The sequence below is a fragment of the Canis lupus genome, chromosome 22 (assembly GCF_048164855.1).
Source record: "Canis lupus baileyi chromosome 22, mCanLup2.hap1, whole genome shotgun sequence".
NCBI classification, from domain to species: domain Eukaryota; kingdom Metazoa; phylum Chordata; class Mammalia; order Carnivora; family Canidae; genus Canis; species Canis lupus.
Genome location: NC_132859.1, coordinates 17,478,425 through 17,499,867, shown reverse-complemented (window position 1 = coordinate 17,499,867; position 21,443 = coordinate 17,478,425). Strand labels below are relative to the sequence as shown.

The following is a 21,443-nucleotide window of genomic DNA, read 5'->3' as shown; positions in this document are numbered from 1 at the left end:
TCATCTGACTTTGTCAGTTTCAGTTTCTGACCAAGCCAGGGACCCTGGGAGGGTCGAGGGAAACCTTTTCCTCTCCTACGGTACTATCACCTTCGCATTCTCCCAGAGCTTCCCCTTTTGTCACCCCCGCTAAGGCACCCTTAATTGATTTCTCTTGCATTCGGGGGTTTTGCAGGCGGGGAGCCAGCGGGGAGCGGGTGTGGGGCTTTAGAAGTGAGACCTCCAGCGCTGAGGCCGAACCAGGAAGAGAGCTGCTGAGATACTCGGCTACCTAATCCAGTTCTCCTTGCACGCTCAGCAGCCTCCCCTCCCTCTGCATAACAATGGAAGGAAAGAGGAAGTGGGAAAAAAATAAGGTCGTGTAATTGAGTTAGAAGGGGTAATTACCAGGACCCTGGAGCAGAGGGAAAGTACCTCTCAGAAAGAAGAGCTGAAGACCAGCCTACGAGGAATGAGTAACACATACTTGCTGGTGCAGGAGAGCAAAAAAATAAAACCTCAGTGCTGGATTGGCCAGGCACTGGAAAAACCTGAGGTAGGCAGCGAGGACTGGGCTACAGTAGATTCAAGGGAGGAGGAGAGTGAGCTCCGGGCCAGGCGGGGATTTTGCAGCAGCTGCTGTGCCCTGATACTGAGTATCGGTGCCGCAAGGGAGGGATGAGTCAGTCCCAGCAGGTCCAAGTTTAGGATTAAAGAGAGAGCCTGTAGGAAGGCACTCAGCAAACACCTTCCTGTGAGAGGGCTAGTGACCATGCTAAAGAGGGATCCCAGTCCCATACGGGACACCAAGGAAGCCCTGAACCTGCCAGAAGGGCTCATTTGCATGGAGACTGAGCATGAAATGCTGTTTTAAATTGCCTTCCCTTCCTCTCCCCAGAAGTTCCTGCCAGCTTTGCCACCCTTCGCTTGATTTCATAGAGTTGTTTAAAACCAGGGTTGGGGGATCCCTGGGTGGCTCAGCAGTTTGGCGCCTGCCTTTGGCCCAGGGCGCGATCATGGAGTCTCCGGATCGAGTCCCACGTTGGGGGCTCCCTGCATGGAGCCTGCTTCTCCCGCTGCCTGTGTCTCTGCCTCTCTCTCTCTCTGTCTATCATAAATAAATAAATAAATCTTAAAAAAAAATAAAATAAAACCAGGGTTGGCTTAGAGTGGAAGGCGAAGGGGCAATGCCAGATTACGGTGGTGAATGTCACATCTTGCTACAGGAGGCAGGGAAGGGCAGGGCGTTTTGAAACGAGAATTCTTGGTTATGGGTGTGGCTGTAAATGCATCCTGCACCTTGATGCCTCATGGGAGAGAGCTAGGAGCTGTGCGGGGACCCGGCAACAGTGGGCTGGTTTCTTTGAGGAAGTAAAGCCCACCACCCCATCCTGACGTTCATGGTAGTTGAAAGGATGGCAGGACCCGACTGCATCACTCATCCTAAGTCTGTATGGAAACAGAAAATGCCCTGGGCACATACTGACCCGCTGTATGGACTGTTAGTTCATGGTGCCTGAGCAGCCCCTGAAGCAGCATGTTAGAGTCCCATGCAGGGGAGGAGGTTCTTAATAGGTGACTTTGATTAGATGGTTTTGTGTTTGTTTTGCGGTAACATATATACATCATGAAATTAGCCATTCTATTTTCTTCTCTAAAGATTTTTTTTAAGATTTTATTTATTTATTCATGAGAATACACAGAGAGGAGAGAGAGAGAGAGGCAGAGACACAGGCAGAGGGAGAAGCAGGCTCCATGCAGGGAGCCAGACATGAGACTCGGTCCCGGGTCTCCAGGATCACGCCCTGAGCCCTAGGCGGCGCTAAACCGTTGAGCCATCGGGGCTGCCCCTAAAGATTTTATTTTTAAGCAGTCTCTACACCTACTGTAGTGTTGGGTTTCGAACTCACAATCCTGAGACCAAGAGTTGCATGTTTCACCGACTGAGCCAGCCAGGCGCCCCTTAACCATTTTAAGATATACAAATTCTGTGATGTTAATTAAAACCACAATGTTATACAACCAGCACCATGATTTCCAAATTTTTTTCATCCCTCTAAACAGAACCTCTCTACTCATTTGTGCGTTTATTTTTGTTGTTACTGTTTAAATAACTTTTTCTCGGGTTGCGTGGGTGGCTCAGTGGTTGAGTGTCTACCTTCCGCTCAGGGCATGATCCTGGTCCTGAGGATTGAGTCCTGCATGGGGCTCCCTGCGAGGGAGGACCCTATGTCTGTGTCTCTGCCTCTCTCTCTGTCTCTCGTGGATAAATAAATAAAATATTTAAAAATAGTAATACATAAAAAATAAATAACTTTTTCTCTAGGATATATGTTGATCTCTGCTGGTAGGTGGAGTCAGGTCAAGTTATACAGAGTGAACAGATTTCTTCACCTGAGTTTCTTTTGTCACAGGATTGCTGTGAGGTCTTTTCTGTGTAAACAGCTTTGCTACTTTCCTTCTACATACCCACACTTTTTTTTTTTTTAACAAAGTAGGAATTATATCAAACTACTCAAAACTTAGTGCTTAACACTACAACCCTTTTACTTGCTTGCAATTCTGTGAGTCATCAAGTTGGATGGGAATCAACTGAGCATTTCTTTTTCTTCTTCTTTTTTTTTTTAAGATTTTATTTATTCATGAGAGACAGAGAGAGAGGCAGAGACATGCAGAGGGAGAAGCAGCCTCCTCTCAGGGAACCCGATTTGGGACTGGATCCTTGAACTCTAGCATCAGGCCCTGAGCTGAAAGCTGAGTTTAACCGCTGAGCAATCCAGGTATCCTTCTATTATTGTTAACTAGGGTCATTTATGCCAGTGTAGTCTTCCGGTGGTTCAGCTGGGGCTGGATGATATAATATGACCTCATTCATATGTTGGGAGCTGGCTATGGGCTTGGGTATATATTTCCAGCATGTTACATGGGTGGTAGGGTTCCAAAAGCAGCAAAAGAGAAAGATTAAGACCCCAGTGCAACTGATTTTCAAGCTGCAGTCTGACTCATCATTTGTTAATGTCCCATTGTCCAAAGCGAGTCACATGGCCAAATCCAGAATCTTTGTGAGTGAGGACTTCATGAAATCCAGATACAACCAGTGTGGTTCCTTGGGGCCATGATTGCAACAAGGCACCACACCTGCATTTTGCATTTTGCTTTCCCCCTTAACAGGATATTTATTTTCCAAGTTGATATAATCATCATAATTACATTTGTAATGACTACACAATAGTCAATCAAATGACTATGCCAAAATGTGCCTAATCGTTATTACTTTTTTTTTTTTTTGTGGTTTGTTCTAATTTTCACTGTTAAATATGTCATTTAGCTCTCCCTCCTTCACCTTGGCCACCTCCTCTGTCTGCCACTCCTGGTGCTACCTTGTGCTTCTTTTGTATGGATCGGTGCCTCTTGTGAAGCGGCCCCTGAGGAGACTCCGGCACTCTCCATGGCTGATGAAAGGCCCAAATAAGGAATCAAGACTGAGAACAAGGATCTATTAATTTAAAGGTGGTGGGCAGGATGGTCCAGCAGGCAGTGTAAGATTAAGAGGTATACATCTCCTAGTAAACTTGTGAAAGCCCACTGTAAACAGCAAGGTTTGTCAATGAGGCAGATCAGATTCTGTTTTGATGGGCAGCCAATCAATAGAACAGACACACCTGCACATTTGGAAATGGAAGATGAAGACATACTAGATGTTTTCCAGATGCAGACAGAAGGCTGTGTATTACAAAGGGAAAGTGAGGGGCATATGGCTCAGTTGGTAGAACATTCAACTGTTGATCTCAGGGGTGTGAGTTCAAGCCCCAAACCTGTGTTGGTGTAGAGATCCCTTAAAAATAAAATCTTTAAAAAAAAGCAAAAGGGGACCTGCTACTTTACTCCAGAACTTTGTTCTTCCAGACTAAGAAGACATTCTCAATGAGAAAAGCAAAACTTGGTTCCACCGGAACCATCCGGATTAATATGGTATAGTTTTCTCTATTCTATCATTTTCCTCTTCCCTATTCCTTTGTTGTACATAAAGTAATTGTGTTTGTACATAGCACATTACATTTTTTTAAACTAAATGGCCAGTAGTGTGTTTCGATGGACATCAAATGGAGATGGGATAGAGGAAAATACTGGTTCTATGGGACAGCCCAGGTGGCTCAGTGGTTTAGCACTTGCCTTTGGCCCAGGGTGTGATCCTGGAGTCCTGGGAACGAGTCCCACATCGGGCTCCCTGGGTGGAGCCTGCCTCTCTCTCTGTCTCTCAAGAATAAATAAATAAAATCTTAAAAAAAAAAATACTGGTTCTATGAAAATACCCCCTTACTCCATTAATGGCATACTCATTTATATGCCAGTAAGTTATTTTCCTTTCACTGTTTAACAAAAAAGGACAGCATAAAAAGCCTTGCATACCTTGTTCAAATGGAGAATTTTAATGTTTTTCATTTATCAATGTAAAACCAAGGACGATTTTATAACATTTTTGTATGTAACTGTTACATGTAGGGCATTCTGTCTTTAAGTAGGAATAAATTACTCGAAAAGAAATGAAAACTAGGGGCAGGTGGCTCAGTCGGTTAAGCGTCTGCCTTCAGCTCAGGTCAGGATCCCAGGATCCTCCATTGGGCTCCCTGCTCAGCAGGGAACCTGTTTCTCCCTCTGCCTCTCCCTCTGCTCATGCTCTCTCTTGCTCTATTTCTCTCTCTCAAATAAATAAGGTAAAAAAAAAAAATCTTAAAAAAAAAAAAGAAATGAAACCTAGGTAGTTCTTCCTTCAAGTGTCTTGTTGTATAAACTTCTTGTTCTTTAAAAAAAGTTATTGGAACACCTGGGTGGCTCAGTGGTTGAGCATCTGCCTTTGGCTCAGGTAGTGATCTCGGGGTCCTGGGATCCAGTCCCCCATTGGGGTCCCCACAGGGAGCCTGCTTCTCCCTCTGCCTATGTCTCTGCCTCTCTCCGTGTGTCTCTCATAAATAAATAAATAAATAAATAAATAAATTCTTTTAAAAAGTTATTAAACAGATATTTATTGAGTACCTACTATGTGTAAAGAATTATTCACAAGGAGTAAGGATGCCTGTTAGAATTTTTTCAGGAGAAATTCAGACAAACATGAATATATAACATGTACTGTGGAGAAAAAGCAGGGAAGGGAGATTAGAACCCGAAAGAAGTGGGTGGAGGGTAGGTTTGCTATTTTAGCTCTGAGCCACCCAAGCATCCTTGTAGTCTTATATCTTGACCACTTCAATCTTTTGCACCTTCTAGCTTTTGAGCTGTAATTGCTATTTTCTGTTGCTCTAGGGTATATGTACATGGGGGGAGACATATTAAGTGGCACACACATACGCACACACAAACATGGTCAGGATCACACTTTGACATATACATGTTTCCTGGTGTGAAAAAAAAATCAGGCATAAAATATCTGGAATCATAAAGGTCAAATAACAGGGGAAACCAATTTTTTAATCAGGGGACTTAGGTAGCTATTTCTTTGAATAGCAGCTGTATCTTGGCCCTGAAGACGAATAAAAGGTTCCTTGGCAGGGGTCCATCTGGGTATGTGTGGTTCTGACCCTGTGCTCTGTGCTCTGCTTGGTTGGGTGCACTCTTGGGCACTGACCAGGAGGTGGGGCCACTTTTGGCAAGAAGAACCCAGTCTTGGGCTCTTTGTGTCTATTTCTTTTTTAATTTTTATTTATTTATTTTTTAAAGATTTTATTTATTTATTCATGAGAGACAGACAGACAGAGAGAGAGAGACAGGCAGAGGGAGAAGCAGGCTCCACGCAGGGAGCCCGATGTGGGACTCGATCCTGGGTCTCCAGGATCAAGCCCTAGGCTAAAGGCGGCGCTAAACCGCTGAGCCACCGGGTCTGCCCCTATTTCTTTAAAAAAAAAAATATTTGGGATCCCTGGGTGGCGCAGCGGTTTGGCGCCTGCCTTTGGCCCAGGGCGCGATCCTGGAGACCCAGGATCGAATCCCACATCAGGCTCCCGGTGCATGGAGCCTGCTTCTCCCTCTGCTTATGTCTCTGCCTCTCTCTCTCTCTGTGACTATCATAAATTAAAAAAAAAAAAAAATATATATATATATATATATCTATTTGAGAGAGAGTGTGTGTAAGTGTGCAGGGGGGAGGGGCAGAAGGGGAGGGAGAAGCAGACTCCCTGCTGAGCTCGACCCCAGGACTCTGGGATTATGACCTGAGCTGAAGACAGACACTTAATGGACTCAAACACCCAGGTACCCCTCTTTGTGTCTATTTCTACTTTTTTTTTTAAAAAAGAATTTTCTTATTTAAGAGAGAGAGAGAATGAGTAAGCAGGTGGAGGAGCAGAGGGAGAGGGACAAGCAGACTCTGTGCTGAGTGCGGATCCCAACAGGGGCTTTTATCCCATAACCCTGAGATCACAACCTGAGCCGAAATCAAGAGTTGGATGCTTAAGTGATTGGGCCACCCAGGCACCTCTGTTTCTACTTTCTAAGTCGTTTAGTAAGGGCAAGATCAGTGTCCCTGACACATATAGTATGTCTGTCTGCCCCATGAGAAAATGTTTCATTAATTAATTAATTCATGTATTTAGGCATCTGTTTATCCAATAATTTGTCTACTCATTTGGGCATGTATTTATATGTTATTGCATTCATTCATTCAGTACACATTTATCAAGGTCAAGATTCATGCTCGAGGGATCAATGATAACTAATTAGAGAACCTAAGTGGGTGCCCAGGGAAAGGTCCTAGTCACCAGATCTGCAGTTGTTGGTGTTGTGTAAATTGACATCCTGGCAATGTACTGATCAACTCTTCTTGGTCCATTAACTTTGAACAAATAAACTAATGTTTTACCACTCCAAAACCAAAATGTGCTGACTGAACCTTCTTTACCAGGAAAATGGTATTACATTTCTCTTTGTGATATGGAAGGTTAGAACAACAATATGTGACCTACAGCTCTGGGCACTGATTCTGTACTATGTCAGCTGTGAAGAAACAGATGTCCCTGCATTCTTTTTTTTGGCAAGTATATATACCTTTGTGCTTTTAAAGGATGATGGGCATTTTTTTAAAGAGCAAAATTCAGACTCCCTGTCCTTAAGGAGTTTATAATCCAATTGGAGCAATAAAGCAAGTCTGCACAGAGTCAAAGATCACAGAACTAAGAAATTTTTTTTTTTTACTAAAGGCTGGTATCTGGTCTGAAATTCCCTACCAACATGGAACTCTCCCTGCAAAGTACAATGAAAATAATCTTTTCAGCTCTGTACCAACACTTCTCTGGGGAAGAACTTACTATTAATTCTTTTATATTTATTTATTTATTTATTTATTTATTTATTTATTTATTTATTATTTTTTAAAGATTTTATTTATTTATTCATGAGAGACAGAGAGAGGCAGAGACACAGGCAGAGGGGAGAAGCAGGCTCCATGCAGGGAGCTGGATATGGGACTTGATCCTGGGACCCCAGGATCATGACCTGAGCCAAAGGCAGTGCTAAACCCCTGAGCCACCCAGCCTGCCAATAAATAAAACCTTGAAAAAAAAAAAGAAGAAGAAGAGAAAGTCTCTCTTCTTCTATCCCCATCCCAGCACCTCATTTCTCCTCTCCAGAGGCAACCACTGTTAAGTGTAGCCTTCCAGAGATGCACATACGTCAATTTTTTTTTAAATTTTTTCCTTTTTAAAGTAAGCTTTACACCCAATGTGGGGCTTGAACTCACAACCTAAGATCAAGAGTCAAAACTCTACCAACTAAGCCAACCAAGTGTTCCTTAATATTCTTTTTTTTAACATTAGTGTTAGTATACAATATACAATATTTTCCCTGTAATAACATATCTTAGACATTATACCATATCATTACTTAGAGGTGTTTTGTTCCTTTGAATTGGTGCATAGCATTTCATTGTACAGATATATCCTAATTTATTAAATCTATTTATGAATATTTTGGTGTTTCCAACCTTGTTATTATAAACAAGGCTGCCAAAAAAATTAAAAAAATAAAAAATAAATGAGGCTGCAATGAATCATTTTTTTTTTTCATTTCGATTACATATCTTTTTTTCATGTAGGTAGGCAAATTTGTAAGATAAATATCTAATGGCAGAACTTCTGGATCAAAGGGCAGATGTGTTTGTGACTTTTTTTTTTAATATTTTATTTTATTTATTCATGCATGAGAGACAGAGATAGAGAGAGAGAGGCAGAGACATGGGCAGAGGGAAAAGCAGGCTCCCTGTAGGGAGCCGGAAGTGGGACTCTATCCCAGGATCTGGGGACTCTGGGATCACAATCTGAGCCAAAGTCAAACACTCAACCACTGAGCCACCCAGGTGTCCTGTGTTTGTGATTTTTTTTTTTTAATTTATTTATGGTAGTCACGGGGGGGGGGGGGGGGGAGCAGAGACATAGGCAGAGGGAGAAGCAGGCTCCATGCACCGGGAGCCCGACGTGGGACTCGATCCCGGGTCTCCAGGATCACGCCCTGGGCCAAAGGCAGGCGCTAAACCGCTGCGCCACCCAGGGATCCCTGTGTTTGTGATTTTGATAGACATTGCCAGTTGCCCTCAGTAAACGTGGTATCAATTTGCATTCCTTTCTTCAATTATGAGAGTATTTTTCCCACATGCAGTTACCAGGATATTAACGACTTTTTATCTTATTTATTTTGATTTTTTTAATTTTTATTTTTTTTTAATTTTTTTTATTTATGATAGTCACAGAGAGAGAGAGGCAGAGACACAGGCAGAGGGAGAAGCAGGCTCCATGCACCGGGAGCCCGACGTGCGATTCGATCCCGGGTCTCCAGGATCGCGCCCTGGGCCAAAGGCAGGCGCCAAACCGCTGCGCCACCCAGGGATCCCTATTTTTATTTTTAAATATTTTATTTATTTATTTATTTATGAGAGACACAGAGAGAGGGAGAAGCAGGCTTTATGCAGGGAGACCGATGTGGGACTCGATCTGGGGACTCCAGGATCATGCCCTGAGATGAAGGCAAATGCTCAACCACGGAGCCACCCAGGCGTCCCTCTTTGTTTCTTTTAAAAATATTTTATTTATTTATTTTAGGGAGAAAGAGAGAGTGCACATGCGCAAGTATGTGCCCTCAAGCAGTGCGCCCTCAAGAGCGTGGGGAGCAGAGCTAGAAGGACAAGCAGACTGCCCTGAGTGCAGAGCCTGATGTGGGGCTTCATCCCAGCACCTCGAGGTCATGACGTCAGGTGAAATCAAGAGTTGGATGCTAAAAAAAAAAAAAAAAAAAAAAAGAGTTGGATGCTTAACCCACTGAGCCACCCTGGTGTCCTGGATATTAATTACTTTTATTTATTTATTTTTATTTTTTAAAGATTTTTTAAAAACCTTTTTAAGATTTTATTTATTTATTCGTGAGAGACACACACAGAGAGAGAGAGAGAGAGAGATGCAGAGACACAGGCAGAGGGAGAAGCAGGCTCCACTCAGGGAGCCTGACTGGGACTGGATGCTGGGTCTCCAGGATCACGCCCTGGACCGAAGGCAGGTGTTAAACCGCTGAGCCACCCAGGGATCCCCATTGCACTTCTTTTATTATGAATGAAGTTGAGTATCCTTTCATATATATGAGGGCCATTTGTATTTATTTTTCTACACATATTTTCTATGTGTGGCCTATTTATATCCCTTACATATATATTTTTACTTTTTGTTGATTTTCTTCTCCAAATCTAGATTTTAAATGTGTTTATATCATATTATTTTTATTATTATATTATTAAAATATACATATTATATATATGGTGGGCATGGAGCCCAACACAAAGCTTGAACTCACGACCCTAAGATCAAGACCTGGCTGAGATCAAGAGTTGGACACCTAAATGAGCCATCCAGCCACCTCTATAGTGTATACATTTTTAATTAGTTTAATTTAATACAAAAAGACAAATACTATATGATCTCACCCTATGTGGAATCTATAACAGTGGAACACGTAGTAACAGATATAAGAACAGTGAGGAGGGGATCCCTGGGTGGTGCAGCGGTTAAGCGCCTGCCTTTGGCCCAGGGCAGGATCCTGGAGACCCAGGATCGAATCCCATGTCGGGCTCCCTGCATGGAGCCTGCTTCTCCCTCTGCCTATGTCTCTGCCTCTCTCTGTGTGTGACTATTATAAATAAATAAAAATTAAAAAAAAAAAAAAAAAAGAACAGTGAGGAGGACCCTGGGATCATGACCTGAGCTGAAGGCAGATGCTTAACCGACTAAGCCACCTAGGCAGCCCACAATTTTGATTTTCAATCATAGTTTAATACAGCTGGGGTAAAAAAGATGGGGTTTATTAGTATTTTCTTCTAAAGCTTCTTATTTATTTTTTTGAGTGCTGTTTTACCATTTCGAGGAAGGCTTGTCCACAGCAAGATCCTATATATATCGAAATTCTGTGTTTTCTTCTGGTACCTTTGTTCTTTCTCTTTTCACATTTCAGCCTTTCCTCTATCTAGAATTTATTTTGCCATAAAGTACAAGATGAAAAAGAAAAAGTACAAGATGGTGATCCAATTTTATTGTTTTCCAGGTTGCTCTTCATTTTTCCCAAACCTTTTATTGAATATCCATCTTTTTAAAAAGATTTTATTTACTTATTCATGAGAGACACAGAGAGACAAAGACATAGGCAGAGGGAGAAGCAGGCTCCCTGTGGGGAGCTTGATGTGGGACTCCATCCCAGGACCCCAGGATCACACCCTGAGCCGAAGGCGGACACTCAGCCTCTGAGCCACACAGGCAAACCCTTGAATATCCATCTTTCCCCAATTGATTTAGAATACTCTTGTTTTTCAAATAGGCTCCACACCCAATGTGGGACTTGAACTCACCACTCTGAGATTCAAGAGTCCTGCGCACTATGGAATGAACCAGCCAGAGTCTCACCCTCAGAATACTATATATATTTTTATTTTTTTATAGATTTATATGTTTGAAAAAGAGAGAGAGAGGGAGAGTGGGTGGGAGGAGGGACAGAGGGAGAGGAGAGAGAAAATCCTAAGCAGACTCCGCACTTAATGGGGAGCCAGATATTAGGCTCAATCTCACAACCCTGAGATCAGGACCTGAGCTGAGATCAGGACCTGAGCTGAAATCAAGAGTTGGACACTTACCCAACGGAGCCACCCAGGCACTCCCAGACTACTATCTTTATAATAAACTAAATTTGTAAAAATTGTAGGTATAATTTTGCATATATATGTTTTTGATTGTTTAATTTTGTTTCATGTTCTGACTAGTCACATCCCTATTCTGTATTGTTTTAATTATTCTTTTTTTTTTTTTTTAAGATTTTATTTATTTGAGAGAGAGGGGAATAGAGAGAAAGCCTGCAGGAGCACAGGGGAGGGGCAGAGGGAGAGGTAGAAGTAGGCTCCCCACTGAGCAGGGAACCTGGTGCGGGGCTCCATTCCAGGACCTTGAGATCATGACCTGAGCTGAAGGCAGATGCTTAACTGACTGAGCCACCCTGTACTGTTTTAATTGTTCTATGTTTAATATGTTTGATATTTAGAAGAGGTAGTGTCTCTCTCTCTCTCTCTCTTTTTTTTTTTTTTTAGAATTATTTTTTGGTATTTCCTAAGTCTTAAAAATTATCTAGTTAGAATAAATAAAATCTTTAAAAAAGGAGAGGGGTGCCTGGGTGGCCTGCCTTTGGCTCAGGTCATAATCCTAGGGTCCTGGGATTGAGTCCGGCATCCGGCTCCCCGCAGGGAGTCTACTTCCCCCTTTGCCTATATCTCTGTCTCTTTCTGACTCTCATGAATAAATAAATGAAATCTTAAAAAAAAAAGTTGTCTAGGGGATCCCTGGGTGGCGCAGCGGTTTGGTGCCTGCCTTTGGCTCAGGGCGCGATCCTGGAGACCCGGGATCGAATCCCACATCCGGCTCCAGGTGCATGGAGCCTGCTTCTCTCTCTGCCTGTGTCTCTGCCCCCCGCCCCCCCCGTGTGTGTGACTATTGTAAAAAAAAAAAAAAAAAAAAAAAAAAAAAAAAAAGTTGTCTAATTAGGAGATACCAGTCTGGAATAGTCAGAAGAGCATGTGACTCTTGATCTCAGGGTTGTGAGTTCAAGTCCCATACTGGGTGTGGGAATTACTAAAGATAAATAAAAACTTAAAAATAAATAAAAATTGGGATGCCTGGGTGGCTCAGCGGTTGAGCATCTGCCTTCGGCCCAGGGCGTGATCCTAGAGTCCTGGGATCAAGTCCCACATTGGGCTTCCTGCATGGAGCCTGCTTCTCCCTCTCCTGTGTCTCTGCCTCCTTCTATGTGTCTCTCATGAATAAATAAATAAAAATCTTTTAAAGATGCTGGTATAAACATTCCTATTAAAAATAAATAAGTAAATAAATAAATAAAATTGTCTAGTTTAAAAAACTTGATTTTTAAAAAAGATTGTATTTATTTATTTGAGACAGAGATTGGAAGCAAACAAGAGAGCAAAAGGGAGAGAAGGAGGGAGAGGGACAAGCCAGTGCAGGGCTAGATCCCAGGACCCTGAGATCAGGATCTGAGCCAATATCAAAAGTTGGATGGCCAACTGACTGAGCCACCTAGACCCTCCCAAAAACTTGATGTTTTAATCCTGGTTATGTTAAATGTATAGATTTATTTATTGTGAATTGGCATCTTTATGATATTTAGTATTCCTACCTAATATGTATATTTTCTTCCTTCTACCAGACTATTTTTTGAGGCAACTCATTCTATCATTAGATGGTTCTGCTAATTTTTAAAATTCCTCCTTGTTTTGAAGCACGTCTTTCTTTCTTTTTTTTTCTTTTTTGAAGCACATGTCTTTCTATGCAGTTTTTAGGCAATGGCTCTAATTTTGTTCCTTGAAATTATACAGGAGTTAAAATGTAAAGTGTTTACCATGATTCACAAAAACCTACATTAGCATTTCCCAAATTTCTACTTCAAGGAACACAAAGGAAATTATAATTTGTGCACAGAACACAGACAAGTAGATGGAACTTTTGCAGTCCAAAGTGATGATGGTAGGGAGGGTATCAGGTTGCCCAGGGTCCTGCTTTTGCTGATTGGAGGGCTGAGGGGATCTAGAGGTGCAGCCATGCAAAACTCCTCTGGGGAACATCATCTGGGAGGCTGTTAACAAGAGGGTCCCCTCCTTGTCCATCTGTGCCTTTCTCATTTCATTTGAGCTTCTAGGACCTGCTCTTCTTTCCCAAACCTTAAAAAACCTTAAATATACCAAACACATTTTCTACAAGGGGCTTTGCATTTGCTGTTTCCTCTGCCTAGTGATATAGCTTCAAAAGTTCACACAGCTGGCTCCTTATTCTTCATCTTTTTTCTTTCTTTCTTTTTTTTTTTTAAGTAAAGTCTATGCTTAAGGTGGGGCTTGAACTCACAATCCTGACATCAGAAGTTGCATGTCCCACGGACTGAGCTAGCCAGGCACCCCTGCTCCTCAGTCTTTTGATCACTAGAATACTATACCTAAAGGAGCAGCCCTCTTCTCCCCCAAGTCATGCTATTTTCTCAGTGACACTTAGCTTTAGAAATTTCCAGATGATTTGTATGTTCATTGTCTCTTTCCCCATCATTAGAATGTAAGTTCCAAAAGTCTTTTTTTTTTTTTTTAAGTTCCAAAAGTCTTGTCTGCTTTGTTCTCTTCTGCCCATAGAGCCTTATTCAGTGCCCCACATAGGCCCTCAGTAAGTATTTGCATTGTAAATGAGTGAATGGGCTTCATAGCAGTTATGACTTCTGCTATCTACCCTATTACTTTTTTTGGCCCTTCTGGCCACAGAGAGACCACGGGACCTTATCATCCCCTTTGCAGAATCCAGATATACTGTGTCAGCAGTATTCTCGGAACCCATCCAGTTTAGTAACCCTATCAAAAACGGAAATGAAGTTAGCTTGGTAGGAAATGAGGTCAGTTTGGCAACCGATGGTGAAACATGTGAACAATGTGGGAGTTCATGGTCTGAGTTAACCATGTAAGATATATTCCATGGCAGAGTAATAGGAAGATCAAGTGGACCATGAGCTGTGTAGGGCAATTTGGGCTCAGAGAGGAAAGATCCCTATAAACTAGAGATTGCTTTCTGTGTAACCTGAGCAGGCAAATGTGTAGTGGAGCATGGCTGAGTCCTCCCAAACTGGGATAAGGATTTTGGGGCATCTGTAGCATGTGGCTTTGGCCAAAATCAATAAGCACTATTTATTAAACCTCCCATACCCTGTGCTAGACATCTGTTATCTCTACTCCTCCTAATACCCCTGTAAAGTAGGAACTATTGTCCATTTCAGGGAGAATGACACGGAAACTTAAATGACAAAGGACCTACCCAAGGTCACAGAGTATGTGATAAGGCAAGGAGTCAATCCAGGCCTTCCACCCCAGTTGGGGCTCCCCCTCTTTTTTTTTTTCTGTGCTAAGTAAGGAAAACAATGCACATCTAGGGCTCTAGTGAATTCTTTTGCAAGCAAACGTTGAATCTATCTAGTGGGATACACAATGCTTAATCAATTCTGAAATGTTATATTTAAGTCTTTGGAATTATTTTTGTTAATGAACCACACAACAGAAATAGAAGATGAGTTCTGAAAAATAAAAACATCTTCCAAAATATCTATGGTAGTTATCAACATACTCAAATTTCCATGTGTCATCATCCATCAAGAACTAATACGCATAGGTGAGTAGCTCAGTTGGTTAAGCATCTGCCTTCAGCTCAGATGGTGATCCCAGGATCCTGGGATAGAGTCCCAGCTTCTACCTCTGCTTCTGCCTCTTTCTGTCTCTTATGAAAAAATAAACAAAATCTTAAAAAAAAAAAAAAGAACTAATAGGCATAAAAGCTAATCAATAGAACACACCCATAAATGAAAATAATGATGCTATTAATATGAAAGATGCTGTTAAGATGAAAGATACAGTTGAGCTCAGTAACCTCCTGTTTTATCCATATCTTTCCTGATTTGTGGAACCGATGTAATTATCACGAGAAAGAACAGAGGCCACTGAAAATTACACTTCCACGCGGAGGACACTGAATTGTTTAATTGCAGGCTCAAATCTTCCCATTTCTTCTGGATAATTAAAGCCAATGGTTGCCTCTCCCACCCCCATCTCTAAGCCTCCAACTCTGCACCAGGATGTTTGAATTGGCATTAGGGGGAATGAAGTTCTTGGGTGGGGTAGTTGGGAGATGTGGTCTAGAAACTGCCAGCAGCTATTCTTGAATTCACTTGTAGGAACTTGTCTGAAGGAGAGTGGAGCTGACATGCAGAGAGATGTACAGACATGAGAAAGAAGAGGAAGAGAGAGAGCCAGTGTTAGTTGCACTTGCCCTTGAGGCTCTTTCTGTGGTTGTCTAAGTGAGTTGAGTTGGGTTTCTTTCACCTGTAGCCAAGAGTCAGACGTTTACTTTATTCTAAACACCTCAACCATCAGCTTTCTTTTTTTTTTTAATTTTTTTTTTATTATTCATTTATTATAGTCACACAGAGAGAGAGGGAGAGGCAGAGACACAGGCAGAGGGAGAAGCAGGCTCCATGCACCGGGAGCCTGATGTGGGATTCGATCCCGAGTCTCCAAGATCACGCCCTCGGCCAAAGGCAGGCGCTAAACCGCTGCGCCACCCAGGGATCCCAACCATCAGCTTTCTATTGGCTATTTGAACTTCATCCCCTCTGATCGAGGGGGACTCTGTTATGTGTGTGTTAGTTTATGTCTGTCCTCACCCATGCTCTCCTAAGAAATCTTCCCTTCCAGGCTCTGCCCTTACTGGTGATGTGTTCTCAGGGACTATAAATGAGTTTTAGTATTTACTTTTTTGAATCTTTTTTTTTTTTTAATTTTATTTATTTATGATAGTCACACAGAGAGAGAGAGAGAGGCAGAGACACAGGCAGAGGGAGAAGCAGGCTCCATGCACCGGGAGCCCGACGTGGGATTCGATCCCGAATTTCCAGAATCGCGCCCTGGGCCAAAGGCAGGCGCTAAACCGCTGCGCCACCCAGGGATCCCAATATTCACTTTTTTGAAATAAGGTTTGTTCTACTTTTTAAGTCAACCTCATCTCTTTAAAAAGAATTTTTTTTTTCTTTCTATTCACTCCTAAAACTGGATGTGGGCAAGCCTAGGGATCAACCGTGGAATAGTAATAAAGCACTAGAATTGGAGTCAGGACAAAGGTGCTTGAAACCCAGCCCTTTTATTTATTTATTTTTAAAAGTTTGCTTATTTATTTATTTTAAAAATGATTTCTACACTCCACATGGGCTTGAACTCACAATCCTGAGATCAAGAGTTGCAAGCTCTTCCAACTGAGCCAAGCAGGCTCCTCAAAACCTAGCTCTTTTCGTCTGATTGTGTGACCTTGAGCAAATTGCTTGACAGTTTTTGGATTTATTCTCATCTGTTCAATGAAATAAATATATGCAAACATCTCGTATAGTGCCTGGGACACCATGCATGCTCAGTAAATGTATGTTAAATGAATCACAGTATCTCTTTTTGAATCTACCATATGGATAATAAGTTCTCTTTGGTCTTTAAAGTTCTACCCCATTTCTTAGCCCACTGAGATCAAAGGCCATACCCCTCATTTCAGTTTGATCAAATGTTGAAGCCCTAAAAGAGGGCATTTGTTTGGTAGACTTTATGTCACATGCACCATGGCATGCGAGGAAGTTTCTACTGAAAGGATCTTCTAGGACCACTTACAAACTTTTTTAGTGAAAAGGCAGATTACCAGATTAACTAATTAATTCATGCTGGGGGACTACTAATAAAGGCTAATTTAGGGGCACCTGGATGGTTCAGTCAGCTAAGCGGCTGCCTTTAGCTCCGGTCATAATCTTGGGGTCCTGGGATTGAGCCCCATGTTGGGTTCCCTGGTTAGTGGGGAGTCTGCTTCTCCCTCGCCCTCTGCCACTTCCCCTGCTCATGCACTTGTGCAGGCTCTCTCTCCCTCTCAAATAAATGAATAAAATCTTTTAAAAAATAAAGGCTAATTTGTCATAAAATTATGACAATATACTTCAAAATCAGATATATTTATGGAGAGGCACCTGGCTAGCAAGCCACTCTTGAGCTCCATGTTGGGCATAAAGCTTACTAAAAAAAAAAAAAAAAATATATATATATATATATATATATATATATGTATACATTCATGGGGTTGATTATTTTGGATTATTTGTGCCTTTTACCCACTCCTTGGGGAAGAATGATCAGAACTGACAACAGAAACTCAACAGCTTTGCTGTTGACCACAAACATTTACGAAGCTACTCATGTGTGGTAGAAGAGAAATAAAAAGGTGGTATGTACAGACTGAATCCTGAAGACCTTGGCCATGCCAAAGACAACCTTACTGCAATAGTGTTCGTTTACAAATCAGCAAGCATATATACTAAAGAAACTGCTAAAATCTTTTAGGATATAGATTGGAAGGGGAGAGGACCATTTTACTTTATAGAAAGGGACTGCATTTAAAATTTTTCCCAGTTTTATTGGGATATGATTGATAAATAATATGGTATTTGTTTAAAGTATAAACATAAGAAAAATCAAGTGTACAACATAATTATTTGAGATGTATATACCGCAAAATGGTTACTGGAAAGAGATTTTAAAATACTTCACAATCTTGATGACCTTCCTTCTCTGTTCTTTAATCAGTTCTTCTGCCTCCTTCTTGACTCTTTGATACTAAATGTTTATTTCCTCTGATTATAAACTTAACCATAGATTCTTATCCCATATTGTGCAGGATTACAAGTAGATTATATTCAGATGCTAATGCAACTGGTGGCTCCCCTCCCATCGCCTCGGTAAGGCCAGGACTTGGTCACGCACCACGTTGCTTCTGCTCACCGAGTTCTGCGCAGGTGCAGCTGGGGCCAGAAGGATGCTCTGAACAGTTTTCTGACTGACACCCACGCCCATGCTTGGCCTGCTCCTGCTGGTCATTGTTTAAGTCTAAAGGAGCGTTGTTCCAGGGTCTTTAGTGAGCCACAAGTGTGGATTCACTCTTGATGTCTGAGTAAGCACTCTTCCCATTGAACTAGGCTCAAGTGGAAGGTTTCCCCACTGCAGAAAGTGCATTAGCAGAAACTCCTGCAACCTGGATGAAGGGAGCAAAGTTCAGTCTGCGTGGAGTCCTGGTTCCAGTAGTGCGGAACCTCACCTTGGCTATACTTTCTTGCCTTTAATTGTGTTTGGTTGGTTCTTGCCAACCTTCTAGTCAGTCATACTCAGGGGCTTCTCAGCCTCCCAGTCCGGTCTCCCAGCCCTCAGCCCAGCACGTTAGTGTACTTTTAGCTTACCACGTGACCCGAAGTCATCTAAAGCCATTCCTGTGCCTTGGGGCTAGGATCCCTAGTTTCTGGCTTAGTGATCAGCAGGGGAGGGTCCTTCCTGAGCAAGTGGCTTTGACTTTCACCCAGAAGCAGAACCTGAATGAAAATAGTAACTTTAATGCGAGAGGGAGAATTCCACACTAGATAACTTCTAGGGGAAGGTAAAGTGAAGAAAGAAAGAAAGAGAAATGGAATTTTAATACTGTTCAGTCTGTATCTCAACTAGGTTTAAAAATCAGTTACACAGAGAAAAGGAGCTGAAAAGATTTACATTAAAATGTTGACAGTTGGGGGCACCTGGCTGGCTCTGTGGGTGAAGATCTTGGGGTTGCAAGTTCCAGTCCCACATTGGGTATACAGATACTTGAAAATAAAATCTTAAAAGAAATTTTCTTTTAATGAAAGGTTACAGGGGCGCCTGGCTGGCCCAGTAGGTAGAGCCTAGGACTCTTGATCTTGGATTGATGAGTCTAAGCCCCACGTTATGGGTAGAGTTTGCTTTTAAAAATTTAAACATAAAAAATAAAAAAATAAAAAAAAATAAAAATTTAAACAGAAATTTTTATTTATTTATTCTTAAAAGATTTTATTTATTTATTCAGAGAGAGAGAGAGAGAGAGAGGCAGAGACATAAGCAGAGGAAGAAGCAGGCTCCATGCAGGGATCCCAAAATGGGATTCGATTCCCGCACCCCGGGATCATGCCCTGAGCCAAAGGCAGACACTCAACCGCTGAGCCACCCAGGAGTCCCAAGAAATTTTTCTTTTTTTAAAGATTTTTAAAATTTATTTATTAATGAGAGATACACACACAGAGAGAGAGAGAGAGGCAGAGACACAGGCACAGGGAGAAGCAGGCTCCATGCAGGGAGCCTGACATGGGACTCTATCCCGGGTCTCCAAGATCAGGCTCTGGGCTGAAGGCAGGTGCTAAACCGCTGAGCCACTGGGGCTGCCCAAGAAATTTTTTTTAAATGTTGGCATTACAGCTGGTTTTTTATATCTTTTTGTACTATCCTACAGTCAGTATTACCTTTTCCTTTTTGAATTTTTAAAAAAATATTTTATTTATTTATTCATGAGAGACACACACACACAGGCAGAGGCACAGGCAGAGGGAGAAGCAGGCTCCCTGCAGGGAGTCCAACATGGGACTCCATTCCCACCCTGGATCACGCCCTGAGCAGAAGGCAGTCACTCAAACACTGAGCCACCCAGGTGTCCCTTGAAATTATTTTTTAAATCACAAAAATAATGTAGACTCATTGTAATATTTCCAAATCACTCTGAATGATAGATAAAAGAAGTGGAAGTGCCACTTTACCCGAGGATGAATTCCCGTGCCCTCCCAAATTTACAGTCACTGATAAAAGTTTATTGTATGTGTATACATCCATGCATACATATGTTTAAATGAGGATATGTATATTTAAACATATGACCAGGGTTTTGGGGCTTTTTTTCTTAAGACTGATGTGGGGAAAAAAAAAGGCAAAAGGAAAAATTAAATTCCCTCACTCCCTGTAGCCCACTAATGGGTCCTTAAACAGGCAGAGTGACATTCCTCTAGGAATGAAGCTGAGGGCAAGAGACTATCTTAGCCGTCTGACCCCCAGGATCCTGTAAGTCTACTTTAACATATAAAAATTCCATTGGAAACTCCCTTTATCTCTACCCCTCAAGATATATGTTGGCAATCATCCTCCAAGCATATGACCCACCGATATACATCTGAAGGGCCTCATGACTGAGTTTTTACTAAACAGTAATAAATGACCTTTCCCAACAATAGCTAGCCCCCTCAAGGTCCTGAAAATCTTGTTTCCAAAATACAGGCTTGTGCTATCTCCAACCCCCTTCCAGCTTGGAAGTGTACAATAGGCCACACTTCATCACCCCAGTGCATCTCTCTCTGCCCTTGGGTCCTGTCCCCGTGCTTTAATAAAACCACCTTTTTGCACCAAAGATGTCTTAAGAATTCTCCCTTGGCTGTTGACTCCAAATCCCAGCAACACTCCAAAACTACACCAATACTGTACATGTATTGAGGAGACTTTTCCGTGTCAGTTCTCATTGTTTCAAATTGCTGTTTAGGGATGTGGGAGAGGCTCAGCTGGTTAAGCAGCTGACTCTTGATTTTGGCTCAGGTCCTGATCTCAGGCTTATGAGATTGAGGGGCATGCTTGGCATTCAGTGGGGAGTCTGCTTGAGAGCTCTCTTTCCCTCTTCCTCTGCCCCCACCAATAAATAAATCTTAAAAAAATAAATTACAGTTTAGTATTTTATAGCATGAATGTACCGTAATTGGCTTTTTTATTTTTATTTTTTTCATAATTGGCTTTTTTAATAAAGTAATATGCACACATAAGATGTTCTTTTTTTTTTTTAAGATTTTCTTTATTTATTCATGAAAGACACAGAGAGAGAGGCAGAGACACAGACAGAGGGAGAAGCAGGCTCCATGCAGGGAGCCTGATGTAGGACTCGATCTCGGGACTCCAAGATCATGCCCTGGGCTGAAAGCGGCGCTAAACCACTGAGCCACCCAGGTGTCCCTGATGTTTAAATTCTTGAAATTCTCTTTCCCCATCTTTATTTTATGTTGTTTTATTTTATTTATTTATTTATTTATTTTTATTTTTATTTTTTTTATTTTATGTTGTTTTAATTCACATTTTTGTGATTACTAGTAAGGATGGGTAACTTTCTTTTTTTTTTTTTTTTTTTGGATGGGTAACTTTCTATTTCTGTATTGGATGTTTATAACTTTTTTAAAAAAGATTTTGTTGATTTATTAGAGAGAGAGAGAGAGAGCACAAGCAGGGGAAGGGGCAGAGGGAGAGGGAGAAGCGGACTCCCACCGAGAGGGAGTCCCCCACGTGGGGCTCAATCCCAGGACTTGGAGATCATGACATAAGCCGAATTTTATAACTTTATAATTTTATATTGCAGATGCTTAACTGACTGAGCCACCCAGGCGCCCCATAACTCTTCTATAAGTTACATCTTTAATAATTTTATGATTTGTCGCTGTCTCATCTCTATTGATTATATATCCTGTGTATTATTGATTTGAAT

General features: G+C 41.8%; 1 pseudogene; it reads left to right on the top strand.

Annotated features, from left to right (window-relative positions):
• Nucleotides 1-321: 321 nt before the first annotated feature.
• LOC140614446 (small ubiquitin-related modifier 2 pseudogene) lies at nt 322-4,929 on the top strand (annotated as a pseudogene).
• Nucleotides 4,930-21,443: the final 16,514 nt, after the last annotated feature.